The sequence below is a fragment of the Ixodes scapularis genome, unplaced genomic scaffold (genome assembly GCF_016920785.2).
Source record: "Ixodes scapularis isolate PalLabHiFi unplaced genomic scaffold, ASM1692078v2 ptg003081l_1___fragment_2___debris__unscaffolded, whole genome shotgun sequence".
In the NCBI taxonomy this organism is placed as follows: Eukaryota; Metazoa; Arthropoda; class Arachnida; order Ixodida; family Ixodidae; genus Ixodes; species Ixodes scapularis.
The window spans coordinates 94834-115030 of NW_024610295.1; the positions used below are offsets into that span (position 1 = coordinate 94834).

At 47.1% G+C, this 20197-nt stretch overlaps 1 pseudogene; it reads left to right on the forward strand.

The window, feature by feature from the left end:
* The first annotated feature begins 13454 nt into the window (after positions 1–13454).
* Positions 13455–20086, forward strand: LOC115322703 (annotated as a pseudogene).
* Positions 20087–20197: the final 111 nt, after the last annotated feature.

Genomic DNA, 20197 nt, shown 5'->3' on the forward strand with positions numbered 1-20197 from the left:
GCAAAAAAAAAATATATGCCGGCCCTACTTGAGCCGTTGTCACGATCTTTCTATCGAGCAACGCTGTTTGTTGTGGAATACTCAAGTCGTCATTTCAGAGTTCCTACGGCCAAGCGTGCTGTCCCTAAAGCACGAGGGGCATCCAGGTATTAGAAAAAGTAAGATGCTTGCTCGTATTTCGATTTTGTGGCCGCAAGTTTACGCAGATTTAGAAAACAAATAGAAGTTGTTAAATGTGCCAAAGTGTGCTAAGTGCAGCGCAGCCTGTACCGCTTCAGCCATGGATAATACCGGGTACCCCCTCGGATAAAATTCATCTATACTTTGCGGAATTTAAAGGAAAGGCCATGTTGTCTGACATCAATTATGATTCTGTTACAATTAATAAATCATGATTTTTTTCGCTTTTTCTCTATCAAAAAGAGCAGTTTGCAAATATCTTCAAGTAGGCTGAAGATGTGAAAAAAATATTTTTCTTGCAGATCTTTGCAGAGTTTTTTTCGTATTAGTATTGGCATCATGGCAAAGGAGCGATATACAGATGTTGCCTCCGAAAACCTGCCAACTGTTCTCATGGTGACAGAATGAAAGCCAAGACCGGCCCTGTTCTGCGAGATCATCGTAGGGCTTCATGATGCAGAAGATATAAAAAAAAAGGTGCACTTTACCCTTTGTAGTATTACACTTCTCTTTTTCAGCACATTCGCAGTAAATGAAGCCGTTGTTCGTCTTTTGTTTTTAATTTCCTTCGAAGGGCTCAGCTTACAGGTCGTGAGAAACTATGGGCTCTCTGGAGAAGTATTTCATTACCTGACCCTGCCCTTATGCACTTGAGTATGTACAGTAAGCATGGTCACCAGTTTTATGACCGACAGCTGGCTTTATCTGAGAGCATACCCATTGTGATAACAAGGTTTAAAATGGCACTGACTTGCCAACCTGCTGGATGTTTTCTACAGAACAAGAGAGCAAGCACATATAGCCCTGTTGCTCAATTTGGTGAAGATTATTAAGATTCAACATGCATTGAAAAAAATCTCTTCATGGGACAATTCTTGCTTGCCTTTTTTATAGCTGCACTGTAAGAAAATACTTGCGTTTTAGTTATATTTTTGGATGACTGAAAACCTGAGCAAATAGCTTTATATTTTGGGAGGTTCCTCCTGCTGAGCGAGATTTGGTGCAGCTGAGGTGCATCTGATCGAAACTGGCCAACCAAAAACACTACGCATTCGGCATTAGTTGGCTTATTTGGAGAATTGGGTTACTTCATACTTGTTTTAAGTTCTTTGTTTATTTTAAAGTAAGTATTACCAGCATTTGTCGAAGCACGAGCAAAGCTGAATGTGATCACAAGCATAATGAAATGTGCTTGGAACAAAATACTTTCAGAAAACTGATAATAATACCATAGCCTTAATAACTGGCACTTCCTCCTTGGCAAAAGCAAGCACCACGAGTCTTTTTTATTCCACTAACATCTTTGCAATTACGATTTTGTTTCTCATAATAAAAGAGAATCTTTTTTACTTGCTTCCTGCTTTTTTACAGGGTAGTTTGCCATTTATAGGTTGACTCGAGATCAACTATTTTTATTTCAGATTTTTGTTGAGTTTCATCGCATCTCGAGCATTGACGCCAAGTGACGCTTTTTGTTGCAAGTCGTGTTGCAAGTCGTGTTGCAAATTGCGCCAGGGAACGGTGACACGATAGCAAGGTAGAACAACAGGTTTAATATGGCGATCGGCTCAGAGCCGGGTACCTTCTAGCCACGGGCGCAAGGCACGAGTTCATGCGCACGAGCCGCGGAGCTCCATCTGCACGGCTGCTCAGTGTAGCGCTGTCCAACACTTTTTTTTTTAGATTGCCTCAGAAAACCTGGCGACCGTCCTTGAACTGAAAGAGGGCAAGCCAAAGCCAGACATTTTCTACCAGACTGTTGAAAGGACGAATGATGTTAAAGAATCGGAGAAACAATGTACACCTCTGTTAGAATTCAGCCTTTATTAACTGTTAGCGAAAGTCCCAATCCAGCTAGCTTTCTATTGCTACAAATTGGTGGCGACTCGGTTCATGTGATAGGTGGGTGCAAACTATGTGAATTAAATTTGAGATATCTTACAGTGAGCTGTACGGCATCTGAAATTCCAATTGCTTCTGCACATTAATTTTGAATTGTCAGTGACCGTCTGGTGATGAGCGACATTAAAAGATTGGTGAATGGCTTTAGTTAAAAAGAAATATATAAATTTGCATTACTGATACGGTGCTTAAATACAGCCTTCATATTTTGTGTTGCATTGCTGTGACACTTGGCACTGAGCACAATTGAATGGATTAGTTTTTAAAAAAATCTACTAGCATGGGTGATTACTCTGTTCATTAAAAGTGTGCTTATGAGGAAACAAAATCAGGCCCTTATTTCTCACCTGGTAGGATTTGGCTGCATGGCATTCCTGTTTCACCCTATGTCCTGATGCAGCGGATGCTAAGAGCAATCCCAACCAATAGTGCTCTTTGAACATAGCACATACCACATGTCGCCGCGCCCGCTCTCTAAGGTGACATGACACTCGCACGGCTTTCAATTTTCCTTGATGGCTCGTAGCATCCGCTGCACCCTGACTAAGGTGAAACGGAGTATAGTGTAGACGGTGGTGGACAAAAAAAAATCCTGACATTTTTTTGCTATGTGGTATGGAAATATTTTAAAGACATACTTCATCAATATCTGAAATATGCCCGTCGTGTTCACAAATAGGCTGAATATGATCCACAATATCCGTAAATGACAATCTCACGTTTGTATCTTGAGCCTGAAGGCAGAATGTTTTGTTATAAACTGTCCACTTTAGCAAGCACTCGGAAAGCAGCCAGCGGCGAGCATGTCACATCCAGCGGCGAGGCTGACGTCCTCAGGATGCCCTAGTCTTTCCAGCTACCGGAAGGTCGAAGCACGCCACCAATCGGGCCACCTCAACCAGAGATGGCAAAATTACTTTCAAAAAGTAATTAAATTATATCACTAGTTACTTTTCTGAAAACTGCAATAATGTAAATAAATTCCATTACAAATTACCGCAGACTAAAGGTAATGACATTATATTACAATTACTTTCCAAAAGTTACTTGAAATTACTTTGACGTTACTTTTGAATACCTTGGGGCAGTAATTCACGGTCATTTTATTTACCGTCTACACCAACACAGTGTTTCCAAAACAAGCCCTTCTTTGCCCACACAGCGCGTGTGCAGGAACTAGATCCGGGAGAAGCTAGGCACAGCGCATGCGCAGTGTCGACAGCAGCGCCACCACAGTGATGTCACGTGAAAGAGCTGAGTTGGTCTCTATGTACCAAAATTCAGATCTTCCTGTTTACACCGCAACAACCTTATTGTCTGGGTGGTGGTGGTAAAAACTTTAATTCAGTATGTTCAGTGATGACGCCCCCCGGGTCAGGTCCCCAAGTCCAAGGCCCCGCAGGCCACCGCTACCCGTCTAGCCCGTCGAGCAGCGCTCGCTGCCGCTCGGGGCGTGAGCTGAGTAGAGCGGCCTCCCAGGAGGTTGTAGTGGGGTTACGAACGGGCATGACTCCTACCCCGACAGGGGAAGGACATGCCCAAGTACAGTGGTAGAGGGAGGGTTCAGAGGATTGACAGCCCGGGCATACACTCCGGTACCTGTCAGGAAAGAATCGATGAAGGTGAAGGAGGTTAGGGAAAGAGTGAGTCTGGAGTTTTCTCCATTCGGATGCCTCTTGCCTGTTAAAGGGACCATGAAATGATTTTAAAATCGAATTTCATCCACCGCACGTCGTAAAAGGTGTGAAAAGGAACACAAAAACACAAGACTAGGGAGCCAAAAAAAATTATTTGCTATAGAACTTTTAAAAGAAAACTGGACTCTTTTGCGACTTCTTTCCTTCGAAAGCTCTGCCTTTTCACTACGATGCATACGCAGAAACGGTGCACGTCAGCCGAATCCACATCGCCTATTGGGTAAGAGCCTACCTCACCAGCACCGCGATCGTAAACAATAAATAGCCGGCGAATGTTTCCTAAAAGTTTTGTTAAATAGTATTCAGATCCACATTTTGTAGCATAATTAGAGATGTGTGGCGAAAATTTCCAAATTTGATAATGCTGAGAGCCAAGCGCCATCTATCGTGTGGTAAACGAAGCAACTACTGCGCGTGCGCAGTAGGGCAGGGCCAAGTTCAGAACGGTTCCTTTGGTTTCCTTCCTCTCAAAACTCTGACTGACTGAACGTTTATTTTTCTACGTGTTCATCTCGTGTGTGCCGACTTCAAGCAGCAAGAAAGAAATGTACTTGAAACAAACCACGACGAACAAGAACGCTGGATCCACAAACACCCGAGAAGGGCGACAACAGCCGCGAATCCCGCTCCGACGAAGCTGTCAGAATATAGGCCTAGCAGGCACTCCGACTTGGCGCAGCGTTGCTTCGTCGCAAGACCGTCTGCCTACGACCGGCTGGCGTACTGAATGGAATATGCCCGCGCTACCCTTGTGGACCCTTCCGTATTATAGTTTGATCGCTGACCTCAATTTTAGGTTAAGAGGTGAGGTCAATCTCTTCCCCTTGTTTTCCGAGGCAGTGTTGACGAACACTCGTCGATCCTCTCCTTGTTTTGTGTGATATAGAGCTGAAATAAACGCTGTATGGATTACCTTCGTAGCACGGTATGTACTCTTTGTTATTGGTATGCCATTTTTATTCTGACAGACTGCACGTCACTGTCGAGCTGTAACAGTTCGTGGGAGGTATACGTGCAATACCGGTCCAACCTTTCTTTGCCGAGTGTCGCGTCAGTATCGAGTTGCAATTGTAAAAGATCGGTCCCGAAGCGCTTACCAACAGCGCGAATACAGCACTTCATCAAACGCGCGCGTCCGCTCCGAGTGTGAACAGGTATTTACGTGGCTCTTGCTGACAGTTCAAACGTATCTTTTTTAACGTCGGCTCGCTCCTGCATCTCCGAGACCGCGAAAAACGCCGCGGCAAATTGTTCCCATCTGCACTTCCCAACAGGCATACCGGCGTATGGGACTAGTCCCATGCTGTCGCTGTAGCGCAGCGTATCTCATTGAATTTCGCTCAGCTGCGATGCGGCGATGACAGGCGCCGATTCAGAAAATACGTCGGTGACATCGGCGCAGTAAAACCCACCGGCGCACCCCAACTCGCTAACGCTCCCATCTCCTACTGCAGAGAGAACTTCCGGTTCCGGAAACATCGTACGTCACGGCTTGTTTTGCGGTCAAGGAAAAGTCGATATTTCATTAATTTTTTGTGTAGAAGTTAATAAACCGAGACGAAAACGGATGCCTGTTCGGCATTCAGTGAACATTGACGGTTTATTGTAAAAGTTATCTGGAAAAAGTAAAAAAGTCATTTCATGGTCCCTTTAAGGTCCTTGTGGGGTGGGGGGTACTTTTTGCGCTGCGAGCGGTAGTACCCGGTGACATGATTGAAGGTTTCTAGGTGCGGTGTCTGTGTTTCGCGTTCCTGCTCGTCCTCGCGGCTAGTGTTGTCCCCAACTGTCGTCCCTTCCCTATGCAAAGCCCGGATAGTTAATCCGCGGGCTAGGGCGTCTACGCTCCCGTTGCCTGGGAGGGAGGCATGGCCGGGTGTCCAGACTATCCGGACCAGAGGCAGTCTTGTGTGATCGAGGTTAGATAGAATTTGGTTGCTCCAGGAAGAAAGCAAGTTTCCAGCCCAGGCCCTGCACGCGGCTTGAGAATCAGTTATGATGGTAACGGTGGTATTGCAATCAAATTCTGCTCTATACTGGGTGGTCGATATGGCTAAAGCTATCGCCGCTTCCTCGGTCTCAGCGCAGGAGGGAGCGCCCCTCAGGGATGCCGAAGTTCCATTCCTGCCGTCCGAGTCGCGCACCGCGATGCATTTGCCGCTCGAGGGTGAAGAATAGGAAGCAGCGTCCGTATAAAGTACGTCAGGGTCTCCGTGGTATCGCCTACGTAGGTACCGGACCCTTGCGAGTCTCCTGCCCCCGTTGACTTGCGGGAGCATGTTCTTGGGGATGGGCATTACCCGAACTCTCGCGGCGATTGCCGGAGGCGCGGGTTTTTGCCCTCCCTCGTCAAGGGAGGATGCCGGAGTCCGATAGCCCAGTCTACGAAGTAGAGCCCTGCCGGCCTTAGTTCGGCCAAGCCGGGTTCTCTGTCCAATCGACTGTGCCTCAGTCAGCTCCTCTATCGTGTTGTGAAGGCCAAGTTGGAGTAGGCGCTCGGTCGACGTGTGTTGCGGGAAACCGATGGCCGTCTTGACCGCCATGCGAAGAGTGGCTTTAAGGGCATCAATTTCTTTTCGGCGAAAATTTTGGAAGGGCGCGTGGTAGACTATGCGGCTCACCAGAAGAGCCTGAACTATCCTAATTGTGTCTCCCTCCTTGAGTCCTCTACGTTTGCTGGTGACTCTTCGGATCAAGTGGGCAATCTGTAGGCACTGTTTGCGCAGCATTTGGACAGTAAACGACGCTTTGGCGTCTGTTTGTAGTTGGAGGCCTAGAATTCTGAGTCTCTTTGCGCTCGGTATTGGTTTGCCGTCGATGGAGACAGTAATCTCCTCGTTGATATTGAGCTTAGCCATACCACGGATCAGAAGCAGTTCCGACTTGTCAGCAGCACAAGACAGTCCGGCCGCTTTGGCGTACTCCTGGGTAGCATCTGCAGCCGTCTGCAGCGCGTCCTGGATCTCTCCGTCCGAGCCGCTCTCGACCCAGACGGTAATGTCGTCGGCATATAGTGAGTGTCGAATTCTCGGGATGTTGTTTAGGATCGAGGGGAGCCCCGCCATGGCGATGTTAAAGAGAGTGGGCGAGAGGACCGAGCCCTGAGGGGTTCCTCGACCGGTGAGGAGTATGAGACCGGAGCGTTGGTCTCCTATCCCTACGGTGGCGATCCTGTCCTTGAGGAACGAACTTACGTACTCGTACGTTCGTCTCCCACATCGGGCACGGGCTAGGCCTTCGAGTATGGTGTCATGCGATACGTTGTCGAAGGCCCCTTTAAGATCCAGAGCCAGTACGGCCCTGGTCTGAGCCGTGCCGGGGTAATCTAGGATGTCCTTCTTGAGTTGCAGAAGAACATCCTGAGTGGAGAAATTCGGTCTAAAGCCGAACATTGAATCAGCGAAGAAGCCAATCGATTCTAGATGCGGTTGGAGCCTACGGAGCACGATGTGTTCCATTAATTTGCCAATACAGGAGGTGAGAGAGATCGGTCTGAGATTTTGGAGTGATAGAGGTTTGCCTGACTTGGGGATTAGCGAAATGTCTGCACGCTTCCACTCCTTGGGGAGCTCCCCAGTGGTCCATACTTGGTTAAAGTATCCAGTCAGTGCTGAGATCGAGTCGTCATCCAGGTTCCTAAGAAGCCTGTACGTAACACCATCTTTGCCTGGGGCCGTGTTTCGAGTGATGTTCTGGAGAGCGTTCCGGACCTCCTGCTCGCTTATATCAGCGTCTAGTGGGTGAGGGATATCCCTTTCGTTGTGCGGGTACGATGGGTACTCGGGTCTAGGGCCTGCGGCGATATACCGCTCTATTAGAGTTTCCCAGAGCCGGTCTCCTTCCTCTCTGGGCAGGGAGTGCAGAAGTTTTATCAGTGCTTTGCTCGATTCGACTTTGGTTTTGGTCGGATCGAGAAGGGTACGAAGTAGGCTCCAGGTCTGCTTTGTGCCTAGGGTACCCTGCAGCTGGTCGCAGGGTTTGTGCCAATTGGTTTGAGTTAACTCTTCGGCGTATTGTCCGGCCTCCTGCGTGAGTTTCGCAATGCGCGCCCGAAGCTTCCGGTTGTATTTTTGTCGTCTCCACCTCTTCGTAAGGCTGCGACGAGCCTCCCAGAGGTGGAGAAGGTGAGGGTCGACCACGGAAGCCTTGTCGGTCGTTAGGATCGTCTTGGTCGCCCGTTCGACATCTTCCTGGATTTGTCGTACCCATCGCTCCAACGCTAGTTCATCCCCCCTTATGGGGTTTCCCTTGGCCGCAGCCGATCGGAGTTGTCGGAACGAGTCCCAATTCACGAGGCGTTGCGGTTTGCCTCGCTTGCGATTTAGTTGAACGGGCACTTCGGTCTCGAGGATGAGATGATCTGAGCCCCAACTCTCCCCAAGGTTCGTCCAACTGCAACTATCTCGGGTTCTGGCAAGTGTCAGATCGGGGCAAGTGTCGCGACTAATGCTATTGCCGATCCTAGTCGGCTGGTCGGGTTCGTTCAGGAGAGTCAGCCGATAGACGTCGATGGCGTCCATCAGCTTCCTCCCTTTTGCAGAGGCGTTAGCGTATCCTAAGGTGGTATGTGTTGCATTAAAGTCGCCTACTATAAGAAGATTATTGTCTTTTGGGCAGGCTATGCGGAGTGCATCTCGGAAGAGGTCGTTGAACGTGTCTTTGGATTTGCTCGGACAGCTGTACACGTTCAGCAGGAATAAACTGCAGTGGCCCCTCTTCTGCGGCAGGAGTTCGAGGAAGACGTATGGTATGAAGGTTTCTAGCGAATGTTCTATTACCGGGATATGTTTTGATGCTAGGGTCGAAACTCTAGGGTTTTCTTCTTCGCTAGTTGTTTCTTGACAGAAGGCGACATAGCCCGACAGGGACGGTACGCAGCCCGCTTCCTGTAAGGCTATAGCATCCGGCAGCTGCTCTTGTGTGGCGAGAAACTGTGTAAGGGCCCCGCGTTTGCGGCGGTACCCCCTACAGTTCCGCTGCCACACCCGAGCCGCACCGGTTCGCGCGGTTTTAGAAGTTGCCTGATCGGATCTACTGGGGGCTGCCCTGTCCATGCTGAAGATTAAGAATTTGAGTCAGTTGCGATGCAGGGTCTTGCTGGAAGTGCTGTTGGTTGATTATGTTTTGATGAGGCGGGGGAGGAGGGCTTTCAGTGTTTGGCTGGAGTCTCGGATCTACGGAGGGTTCGTCGGCAATCGGCTCTGGTCTAGGCCCGGCATAGCCTCCTGGCCCGGCCGGGGGGTAGGAGCATTGAGGGCCCTCGCACATATTTGGACAAGGACCGCCGAAACGTGATTGAAGACGATGCATCAGCGCTTGGATTTCGTTTCTTATCATGCTGTTTAGTTGGGCACTAAGGGCTTCGATCTGCCTTTGAAATTTCGCCTCAATGTGCTTTTCGAAGGCTTCGAGTCCGCACTGCATCTCTTTTCGAGTGTGATCAAGGATTTGGTGCATGTATTTTTCTAAACGATTCTCAAGATCGTCTTTCTCGGGCGTAGAGTCGAGCGCGGCGCGTTTGGCGGGCGGCGGACGAGGAGTTTCCGAGTCACCGAGTACTACCGGGGCAGGAGGAATTTGGGAGGTTGAAGAGAAGGAATTTCAGGGAGCGGGGGTGGGGGGGTTGAAAGGCCGTTCGTCCCAGCTCCCCTGAGTATTGACAGCGGTGAGTCCTGAGGGACCCTGCCGGTTGCTTCCCCCCTGCTGCTGCTGCAATAGGTGGGGCAGCTCCTGCGGCTGTTGCTGGCTCTTGACTTGGGACTTTTTCCTAGACCGGGATTGCCCTCGGTTCCCGCCCGACAGTCCCGTGTCCGCCGGGTCAACGATGCGTCCTTGCGTTGGGTGCGGAGCTTGGGCCAGAGTTCGAGCGTAACTTTCTAGTCCCGAGGCAATGAGAGCGTATGGGTTTGGAGTCTCGAATCCCCCGGCTCCCAGTGCCGGCCAGTGGGCTTGAGAGTTTCTTGTCGGTGGTAGGAGTTCTCTTCGTTGCGAGGTGGTATCGGGTTGGATGTTCTGAGTGTTGGAGGTCTCCGTCTGTTGCAGATTTCCCTTTTGTGTTTGTTGTTTTTGAATCCAGGCCTTGTTGTACGGCGCCTTGCGTCGTGCTGGGCATTGCGGATCGTTGGAGGGGTGGTTCCCTTCGCAATGTATACAGTGAGGAGAGCAAACGTGATCCTCCATGGCCCCTCCGAGGCAACCGCAAGTCGCAGATCTGCCTTTTTCGGGATGCGGACAGACGTCTTTCCTATGTCCGTGGCCGAGGCAGGCATCGCAGACCTGCTCCTTAGGTAGATAGGGGCGACAATGGTATTCCGCGCTGCACAGGAGAACGAGTCGAGGAACCTGGAGTCCCTGGAAGGTGATGATAACGGAGTCCTTCTGCCCCATCATCCTGGCGTAGAAAACGGCGGGACCCGTTGGGCTAATTGCTCGGATGTTTTCGGTGAGGTACTCGGGCGCATATTTCTCGCCTATGCCGGAGATGACTCCTTTGCAGGAGTTGTCGGGGGCAGCTTTGTACGCAGCTATTTCGTACTGTCGGTCTTTGAGCGTGATGGTCTTTGCTTTGGCCATTCGGTTCGCCGGGTCGATGTCGGGCGTACTCAGGACGATGATATTCTGCTCCTTTCGAATCCGGACCCGGGATTTTGCAAGCTCCTCGAGACTTAGTTTGGCTGCGGTGGTTACGGCTTTCGATATTTCGAGAGCGGACCAATTCGAGACGGTGAGTCCTTCTTGGGGTCTTATCACTACTTTGTAGTGATCCAGCGGAAGCGGAGGTAGAAGTTCCTTCCTGGGTTTCGATTTCCGGTGGCCGCCATTCCTGTAGGTCGAGGTGGGAATCGTTGGAGGGCCGCCATCTTTCCCGCCATCGCCCTTGCCGGTCGTCATTTTGTTGTTTTTGATTTGCCGATTTGACGTACTTGGGTCGTTGCCCTGTAGTCTTTCGGCGCGGGCCCGCTTCTTTTTAGTGTTCTTCCCGACAACGTCGGTCCAAGAAAAATTGGGATCCCCCTCATGTGCTAGTACTGGTATGTCCTGTACGCCTTCAGAGACATCTTGCTGGCTATAGTTTCGGACTTGCTCGGTGGACGTGGCAGTTCTCGAAGTTTCGGCGTTTTCCTTTGCAGTTCCCGCCTGAGCTTCGGGTCTCTTGGTTTGCGGTGGCTGACTGGCCGTACTGTTCGGCCCATTTCCCGTGTTCAGTTCCATGGAGCCGTAGCCCCGATCCGTATCGGCGGCCTTCGAAGCGTTAGGGTTAGCTTTTTACCCCACGGCCAGGAAGGAAAAGTCCCAGGTCTTGAAGAAAAAACGACTGACCGGGGCAAGAATTGTGTCCACTGGTAGCCCTACCGGTCGGTGTCCTTGTAAGGTGAACGTTCCCACAAAGGGGCGAAGATTGCGGAGCTGGTCAGGGGCGATTGCAGAGCTGCAAAAACACGTCCGAACGGGGCGCGCGACTTCGTCTTTTTTCTAGTCTCTAAGTGAACCATACTGAACAGTGATTTTGCTGGCGCACACGACTTAAGTGTTAAACACGATGAATAGCTTGTTTAGATGTGACTCAGAAAAACAGTCGACTCACCGGTTTCGCTGTTCATTCAACGGTGAAAGTTCTTACTAAAAAGGAGATATGTTTTCGTCTTCCTGATTTAGAAGCTGTAGTCCCTGTCAGTTTGTTAAGTCGGGCAATGGGAGCTCGTTCTTACAAGGAGTCTTCACGTGAAGCGTTTCCCTTCCGCCTCGGACGCAATCTAATTCTATAACTTTTCTTGACGATGCAGTTAAGAGGAGGAGAGCCCGCGCACAGCTTTATTCAGCGCTCAAAATGGGAGACGGAACGCGTGTCTGTACCCTCCACTGCGTCATTTCTTTCAAGGAGCATTTTTCCGAAACACCCGAAGAGTCCAAGTTTTTGCGCATTTTCATACAAAGGGCCCGAATAATTGCTAAGCAGAAGCGTCGCGAGTTGGGGACCCAACAAACGGGGGGCGATATCGGCTTGTAGGATTCTTCCCGAATAAACTTCCCAAGAGAAGGCAGCGAGGAATACCGTGAGCGGCACCTGCCTTGCTCGAGAACGAACGAAACGTTCCGGGGCTTTGACAAGGCATTTCGAATTAACTATTTATTCCGGTCGTTTGTTGTTCAAAATGGTCGAAGCTTACGGTTTAACCTTGACGAAAGTACAAGGCTGGGGATCTGTTTGTCCTGTCCTCTCAGGTTTTAAATTATGTTTAACTCACTGGTGATGTGCCCGTCGCCTTGTAGTTTATGAGCCGTTCATCCCTAAGCTGACGCACTGTCAGCTTAGGGATGAACGGTGGAAGCTACGTGTTTGTTGGAGCAGCCAGAGGTCTATCGTTCGCCACGTAACCACGCTCTCGTTCGTATACCCACGCGCGGAAAAAGGGACGGGATACGGGATTAAAAGACGTGTTTGATTGGTTCTGATTAGCTTGCAGCTCCCACAGCACTGTCAGCTTAGGAATGAACTAAGTATAGTATCGTCGTGATGACGCGACGCCGTGAACCTGTCCTGCCTGGAGTTCGTGAGCCGTTGCCTTCCAGCGATGCCTACACGCAAGCTTTTCTCCTTCGTCTTTCCAGCACTTCTTTGTGCGTCTGTCCAGCTCTTCGTACAAGGCTTTGCTCTTAGGTGGCCGTCGACTATTTCCTTTCGTGCTCTTTCACAAGATTTCACCATGCAAAATAATTTTTCTCTTCTTTCTTAAAGCTTGCAAACAAATTTTCTCATTTAGGACAAAAGTAATTTTAACAATAATGAGTATTTTTTTAGGAATTACTGCGTGAAAGTAATTCATTACATTACTAAATTACTAGCCTAGAGAAGTTATTCATTACATTACTCATTACTCAAAAAAGTAATTTACTTGCTGTAATTCCATTACAGTAATGTCATTACTGTCATCTCTGACCTCAACTAACCACAAAGCTGCATATGTGTCAATTTTGAGTGACAGGTTAATCTTGTATAATCTTGTAGAGGGAGAATAGCAACGCCGTGGACACACACAAAAGAGATTCCTCCCTCCCCTTTTCTCTTGTGCTTCCCCTATAGCTGACGGGATGACGTCAGGTTCAAAAGATGTATAGTTCTAGGCGAGACAGTAATCGTCACTACCTGTCAAGGTTCTTAGACGGGCATTACAACGAGGCTTTAGCGACATCCACCAGGTGCTCCTTGCTAATCGTTTAATTTGTTTTAAAATTCCTTTTTGTGTCTTTTTTAACAAGATATTAGTGTGTCCGATGTGATACTGCTCCTCTGAGCACGCATAGACCAAAAGATAAGCTCCAAAATTTTGTTCTAGTATCTCGTTAAGTGCAAGTCACAAAATATATTCTAGGTTTTCATTTTAGCCATATTTGCCTTCTGAAACTGCCTACTTTGTCACAGTGGCATGACAGTGTGACGGTGAGATATTCTGATAAAATCCAGTCTTTCTATTCAGTTTCACATAACAGGGTACTGCATCAGATTCTATGAGCCACTGAAGCGAAATCATAGCATGAAGTGTGTAATGCGACTTCCTGGTTGTGCGAGGCACAAAGTCACGGGGCCCACATGAAGTGCTGAATTGGCTATATTGGCTCGCGGCATCCGTTGTAGTGCATCGTAAGGTGCAACAGAGGAGTCGAAAAAAGTTCCCAAATATGTTTCTGGCTAAAGGGAAGGTCTGTCCAAATTTGTATGGTCTGATTTCGTTGGACGACGCCGACGACGTGCTTCGAGAACGTAGCAGTGCTGACGACTGAACTGACATCACCAGTGCGGACGAGTCACAGTCTCTTCTCCCTTCCTGTGAAAAATTAGACCAACGCTCTTAACATGTTCTATGCTTTATGTTGATGCAAACAGAGTGCACTAAGGTTTGTGGTGGTAAAACGATCTCTATAATCGCAGCAGGCATATGATGGCGTTGTCTCGACTACCGTACTTACTCGCATAATGAATACACTTCTTTTTAAAAAAAAAAATGTTTTTTTTTTTTTTTTTTTTTGGGGGGGGGGGAGAGTTTATTACGTGGGGCAAATTTTTGCATTTACTTCATACATTTTGCTCAAATGTCATTTTAGGTGGCAATATGACATGGCAGGGTACTGTGGCACGTCTCCACTGACTGGTCTCTCTTCGTTAGAAAGACTGACTTTTTATTATTTGTCTCACTTTTTAATTTTTGTTTCAGACGTGACCCGCAGTCTATCCCATCGCAGTGTGTCCCACGACTTCAACAGAGCGCTGCAGTGTGCGTTTTTGAAAATCAGGCCTATGAGGCAGAGGGCCCTCTGGAAGCTGTGGCACTTTGTTTCTGCCTGGCATGGGTTTTCGATTTCAGTACTTCGTTAAATGTCGTCTTACATTTGTTTGTTTCGCGAAACTTGTAGGTCTGAAACACTCAGAGCTGGGCTGCATGGGCACAAAACTGCTGACCACCCTAAATGTTAAAAAAAAAAAAAACGTAAGTTTTTTTTTTTTTTTTTTTTTTTTTTTTTTTTACACATGCTATTAAAAGAATGTTTTTCTGTGCTTGTGTAATGCATTGAAGGAATGCATTCGTATTTAAGTGAACATTCTTTTTACTTTCTTGAGCACATACATTCCTGAAGGTCAAACCCTTGCCAGGTTCTTAGTTGTTTTTTTTTTTTTTTAATTTGTGAATATAGGGTGACCCAAGTCACCAGGCTCGATCTAAAATGGACCGTAAAAATCGACGCCTGCACGTAGCAATCTAAACTTTTCGTCAAAGGTGTATTCCACAGGTCTTTATTTTTTCTTGTAAAATCACAAAGCTCTCTTTCTACAAAAAATGGGACCAAAAAACTTGTCAGGGTCTACGGCGGGTGGCAACGCAGACGACCAAGTCCAGAAGCAGGGTGTGTTTGGCGCTCGTATTGATTGATGGCGCTACCTCCCTATCGCGACGGCTTCTTGAAATGTACCTTTGGTTAAAAAATAAATGCAAACAATAAAAGCAAAACTTAAGTAAAAAAAAAAATGCGTCTGCACAACTTCAGCGCTTTTGCTGCCTACAGAATTCCTCTGCTTTCTTAAGCTGGTCGGCTGCACCATCGGAAGCTGCTCCTGATGCCATCTATCAATACGAACGCCAAACACAGTCCGCTACTCGACGTGGTCGTCTGCGTCGCCGCCCGCTGTAGACCCTGTCAAGTTTCTTGGCCCTATTTTTTACAGAAAGAGAGCTACACTTTGTAGTTTTGCAAGAAAAAAACCAACCTGCGAAATGCACCTTTGACGAAAAGTTTGGATTGCTATGTACAGGCGTAGATTCTTACGGTCCATTTTCGATAGAGCCTGGTGACTTGGGTCACCCTCTCTCTATACTAGTGATTTTCTTAGCACACATATTCCTGAAAGTCACAAACCAGGTTTTATTTTTATTTATAAAAATACTAGTCATTTTACTGCCTCATATTTTATGATGGGAGCTCTTTTTTACTGAGGTGTTTGATTTTTATAGTCCTTTTTTTTACACAAGGAAAAAAACATTGGAAAGAGCTCTCTCTTGGTAGGTTTTTCCTAAGTTTTCTTATTCTTTAATTGATATATAGGGTCTCTACAATGTTTTAGTGCTGTGAAACAAGCCAGAAAAATCGGATCCTGCATGTAGAAAGCTCAGTTAGGATTTCACTGAATGTGAATTTTTCCTGCAGAAATTTCAAAGCTTAGCCTCCCTTCGCATGAAAAATACCAACAAACTGACCAGTGTCAATAGCAATCATGTTTGCAGATGACGGAGTTAGCAATGGTTGTAACTCCCGATCGGCACAACGAGCAGATGAAGGATCGCCTTCTGCTTGCTGTGTTTGGAACAAAATGACGTCAGTTTACAAGCATCGCTAACTCTGCAAGCATGACCACTGTAGGCCCTGGCAAGTTGGTCTTATTTTTCACAAAAAGGAGGCGTAATGCCTTAATTTCAACAGGTAACATGCACATTTAGTGAATGCTTAAATTTTTAATGCGCAGGCACCAATTTGTCGGGCTCGTTCCACAGCACTAAGAACCATTGTGCACTCCTATATATATGCTAGTCATGTTAAATTCTGGCTATTGCTTCACTGCCAAGATGACAGTATTTTCTTTTGTATACTTGTGATGTGCAATTGCTTTTTATTTTCAGTGCTGTGTAGTTCTAGAATAAATATATTTCCACAATGAAAGTGCGAATTTTCGTCTACAGATTCCTGGTCCAACTTTCTCGTAAAATGGTGATGTTGGCTGTTAAAGCCTGCCTGAAGGTTCGAAGATATCCCGTCTTCGCAGGCATCATTACCATTTAGATTAGGGTTGGACATGATGCTGCTTGTTTGGCAAAACAGGCTTGCTTTTTCCTAATAAAGGTGTGAGGCGTTTCAGATGTACTGCAATATTTCTACCTTTTAGCTGTGAAAGGTCTGCAGTATTGAACACCTAACTGTTCTGAAAAGACACTTTGTGCGAAATTCCTTTTCAGACAAGTTGCGCAATCTACTTTTTTCTGAATAGGAAGCTCTTCAATGCCACAAACCTTTCACAGCTGAAGGGTCTCACTACTAGTAAATTCGTCTCTAAAAGTGGCAAAATTCGTCCACAAAGGGACGAAAGGTACTCCCTCACTATTGTAAAATTGATCTCTAAAAGGTTCAAAATTGATCCTCAAAGGGACGAAATTTACTCCCTCATTGCTGTAATATTCATCTCTAAAAGGGTCAAAATTGACCCACAAAGGGACGAAAGTTACTCCCCCGTCATTATAAATATCATTCCTTTCAGTGGCAAAATTTAGTCCCCAATAAAAAAAAGTTAGTCCCCAATCGCCATTGTTGATCCTCAAAGGAATCAAAGTTACTCCCCCGATTATGGACACGACGGCACTCAAGGGACCATAATTAATCCCCTAAAGAGTTAAACTTAGTCCGTGATGCCCCGCTGTAAGGGTCAAGAACACTCCTTTTAACGGATCAAAACTTCGACCTCAAGGAATCAATGGAAAGGGACTAAAAGAAAAGGAAGGGACTAAACCGGTGTTTTGCCGTTTTGGGGGGGTCACTTTTATACCCCTGTGAGACGGGCACCTCAAATGACATTTACCCAGTGACATTCAGTGTAAATGTCATTTAGGCAGTGTCACACGGGAACTCAAATGACATTTGACTTAAATTACATTCGAGCTCAACTGAGTTCTCTCTAACTCATTTACGGCTCGTAAATGTGTAGTTTCGTCAACAGCGGTCGACACAAGTTCCGCGAATTGAAATAAAACTTTATAAATAATATAAATGCAATTGAAAACAATGCTTGTAGCAATTATTTTTGAAAAAAAAAATGCTTATAACGTGCATATCTCGCACACCTTTTGTGATATATTTGCTTAATATACTCGCGGTCTCAGTTGCCCAGTACGAGCCTAAACCACCTAAACTGTCCGTTGTCTGCTATAGCTCGCTCCTCTGCTCGCTCGTTTACTTCGGTTGTTTAGCTTTCCCATTCCTCTTGCCATTTACCCTTCTCATCTTCTATTTCTTTTGTTCATATTTTATCATCGTTTTATAGTATTTTATTCTTGTGTTGTATATATATATAATCTTTTTGTGGTACGTATAGATTTTATTGTATTTTAAGTCGTTTTAAGAACGCGCGCGAACTGACACCATGTCGAACGGAGTGGGACCTTCGGTCGCGAAGGAGAGGGAACCGCGCGTCGTATGGACCTCTCAGGAGACCTGGACGTTGATCCGGCTCTGGGAGGGCAGGATGGAAGACCTCCGACGCGCCAAGGGTAACGGAGACGTTTACGAAGAGATTGCGGAGGAGCTGCTCCGTTGCAGTATCGTGAGGACCAAGGACCAGGTCCACAACAAGATAGAAAATCTGACCAACACGTACCGGTAAGCTAATTGTAAAGTTGCATGCACCGTGAGAGTAGTATGAGTCAGGGCAGAAAATAAAAATTAAGATGACTTAAATCTTGGTTTAAATCATGATTTAAATCGTGATTTAGAGATCCCAGTTAAAAATTCCCGTTATACATACATCAATAGCTTTGCCATAAAGTTGTCGCACACTGCAATTCCATTTTTCAGAAAACATCTGAGGGAGGGGACCACCACGGGTTCCGGCGCAATGAAGTGGCCCTTCTTCTGGGATATCAACCGACAGTTGAGGTCCCTCCCGCTTAATGACACGACCCTCGTGGATGAGAGTATGGCTTCCAACCATGCCACACCGGCAGTAGTGTAGGTAGGTTTGGCGGTTTCTCTCTGAAAAGTTTCTGCATTTTTTAATAACAAACAATTTCAATGTAAAAGTGGCAGCCAGTAGCAAATGCATGAAATTGTTTTTGAAAATTGCCCACCGAGCAAATCGAGATGCTCCTCTGCTTTGGCTGCTTTTTCGACATACCGTTGCAAAGCGACGAAACTTTGCACGCGTGTGACGGTGCAGTGCGGTAAAGCTTGATGCGAGAACTTCAGCTGAAGTTCTGCATTGTGGCTGCTTAAAAAAATTGGGGTTCTGCCAGACTATGGCTATACTTTAGAAAGGGTGCATACTATAGATAAGGCGCCTACCCTACCTCGGGCCCTTCCTGTTTTTCTGCTCTCGGACGTAGCAATCGTCCTTTCTGGTGTTTTTGCGAATATCTTCAACTGTTTTGTGTGTACCTGCTCAATATTTTACGCTACACTCCTTTCCGTGCACAGTGTACAATGCTGTCAAAGGTACTGGCACGAGAGCTTGGCTATATCGAATATTTAATTTGCACGAAAGCATGTCCAAATGAATTGCAAATAGAAGTCCCGTGCTCGTGCCAGTATCTTTGAGAGCGTTGAATGCTGTATATGAAACAGAGTATAGAGCTATAGCACTTTTGCACTCTGATGGATATAAATATATGCTAGGAATACCTAGCATCATGATTCTCAACTACAAAGCATTCATACACAGGGTTAGAGTTCCGTTACTTTTGAGTACCCTTGTATAATGGCTTTGGGTGGCACCTAACAGCTTGCTGCAGTCTCTTGTAGCTTAGCAGGAAAAACTACTTGTGTGGTACTCCTCGCAGTTGCTCTCCGACATGCAAGAAGGAAGCATTGTCAACCCAGACTACTTCGAGGAGCCCGTCGAGGAGCCCGTCGAGGAACCTAGAGAGGAGCTGCACGGCGAGGAAAGCCAAGTCGCCAGCACCCCCGCCACTACAAGTGTCAGCAGGCCGGGGCTCAGCAGCGTCAATGGCATGAGCAACGTGCCACCAAGGCCACAAAAAGGAAGAGGCCGCATGCTCCCAGCACCGCATACATTAAAACGGTGATCGATGATCAGAGGCTGTTCAGGCAGAGTTTTGAGGCTTCGAGGGCGAGAGAGTCCGCCCTTCGCGAGCGGGAAATCGTCCTGCAGGAAACCGCCATCAAGGTGCAGCAGGAGCTTGCGACTGTATTGATGACTTTCATGAATAAAAGTGCACATAAACTGCCATGTAATCTGTCCCGGTGTGCATTTATGTTACATTCAAGAGTAGCTGCCTCGGTGGCTCCAGAGCAGAACGTCTGCTTACGTATCCCCAGTTGACGGGAGCTAATCCTGTACCTGGTGTGTGCAATCTGACGGAGGCTTATTGCGGAGAGGGCGCTGTGTAACTGAGATTTCGGTTGTACCTCAAGGTCCCTAGGTGACCTACACTAATCCCCAGTTTTTCACTAAGTTATGCCAGATGCCCTTGATTGGTTTCGCATATGGAGCCACCAAATAGAATTCTTGGTATTCAATATTTGATGATACATTTGACTTTTGCCAACTATTTGGGAATGTTCGATTTCATTCAAGCTGAATTTCTACTATTCGCACACCCATACTTTTTTTCCTTGCAAGTCTCCTGGAAAGCAACAGTTGAAGGAATCTCCCGAACAGGTGCTGGTATTTCTTGTACTCCAGCAGCAACCTTTTCAGATGATCTATTGTTTTATAAGCTTCGTTTAATTGCACATAGTAGCTATGAGAGATGCTTGAACTAATATTTGGGTGGTCAGTGCCTTAAAATGTATGAAAATTGTGTTATAAAGGCACATGAAAGCATACAGGAGGCTAAGCAAATGGACCGAAACATGAGACTTCACTTGGGACACGGAAGTTGGCAGCAAGTCTTACGCTCCAAAGCCAGATTTGTTTGGCCCTTAAAAGGGCCTTTTGTTCTTCAGGCACTGGAAAGGGCCCTCGTAGCTCTCTGGGCCTGTGGTCTTGGTCTTTCTGCTACTGCAAACAAGAGCAGCCACTTGATCTCTTCATCTAGACCAGCTGCCTCGAGCGTTGGTGTAGATATCCCGCAATGGCGCACCTGACGCTCTGCCCGTTGTCTGCGTCGGCATCTGTGGTGCACACCGGTTGCATATAGATCATGTCC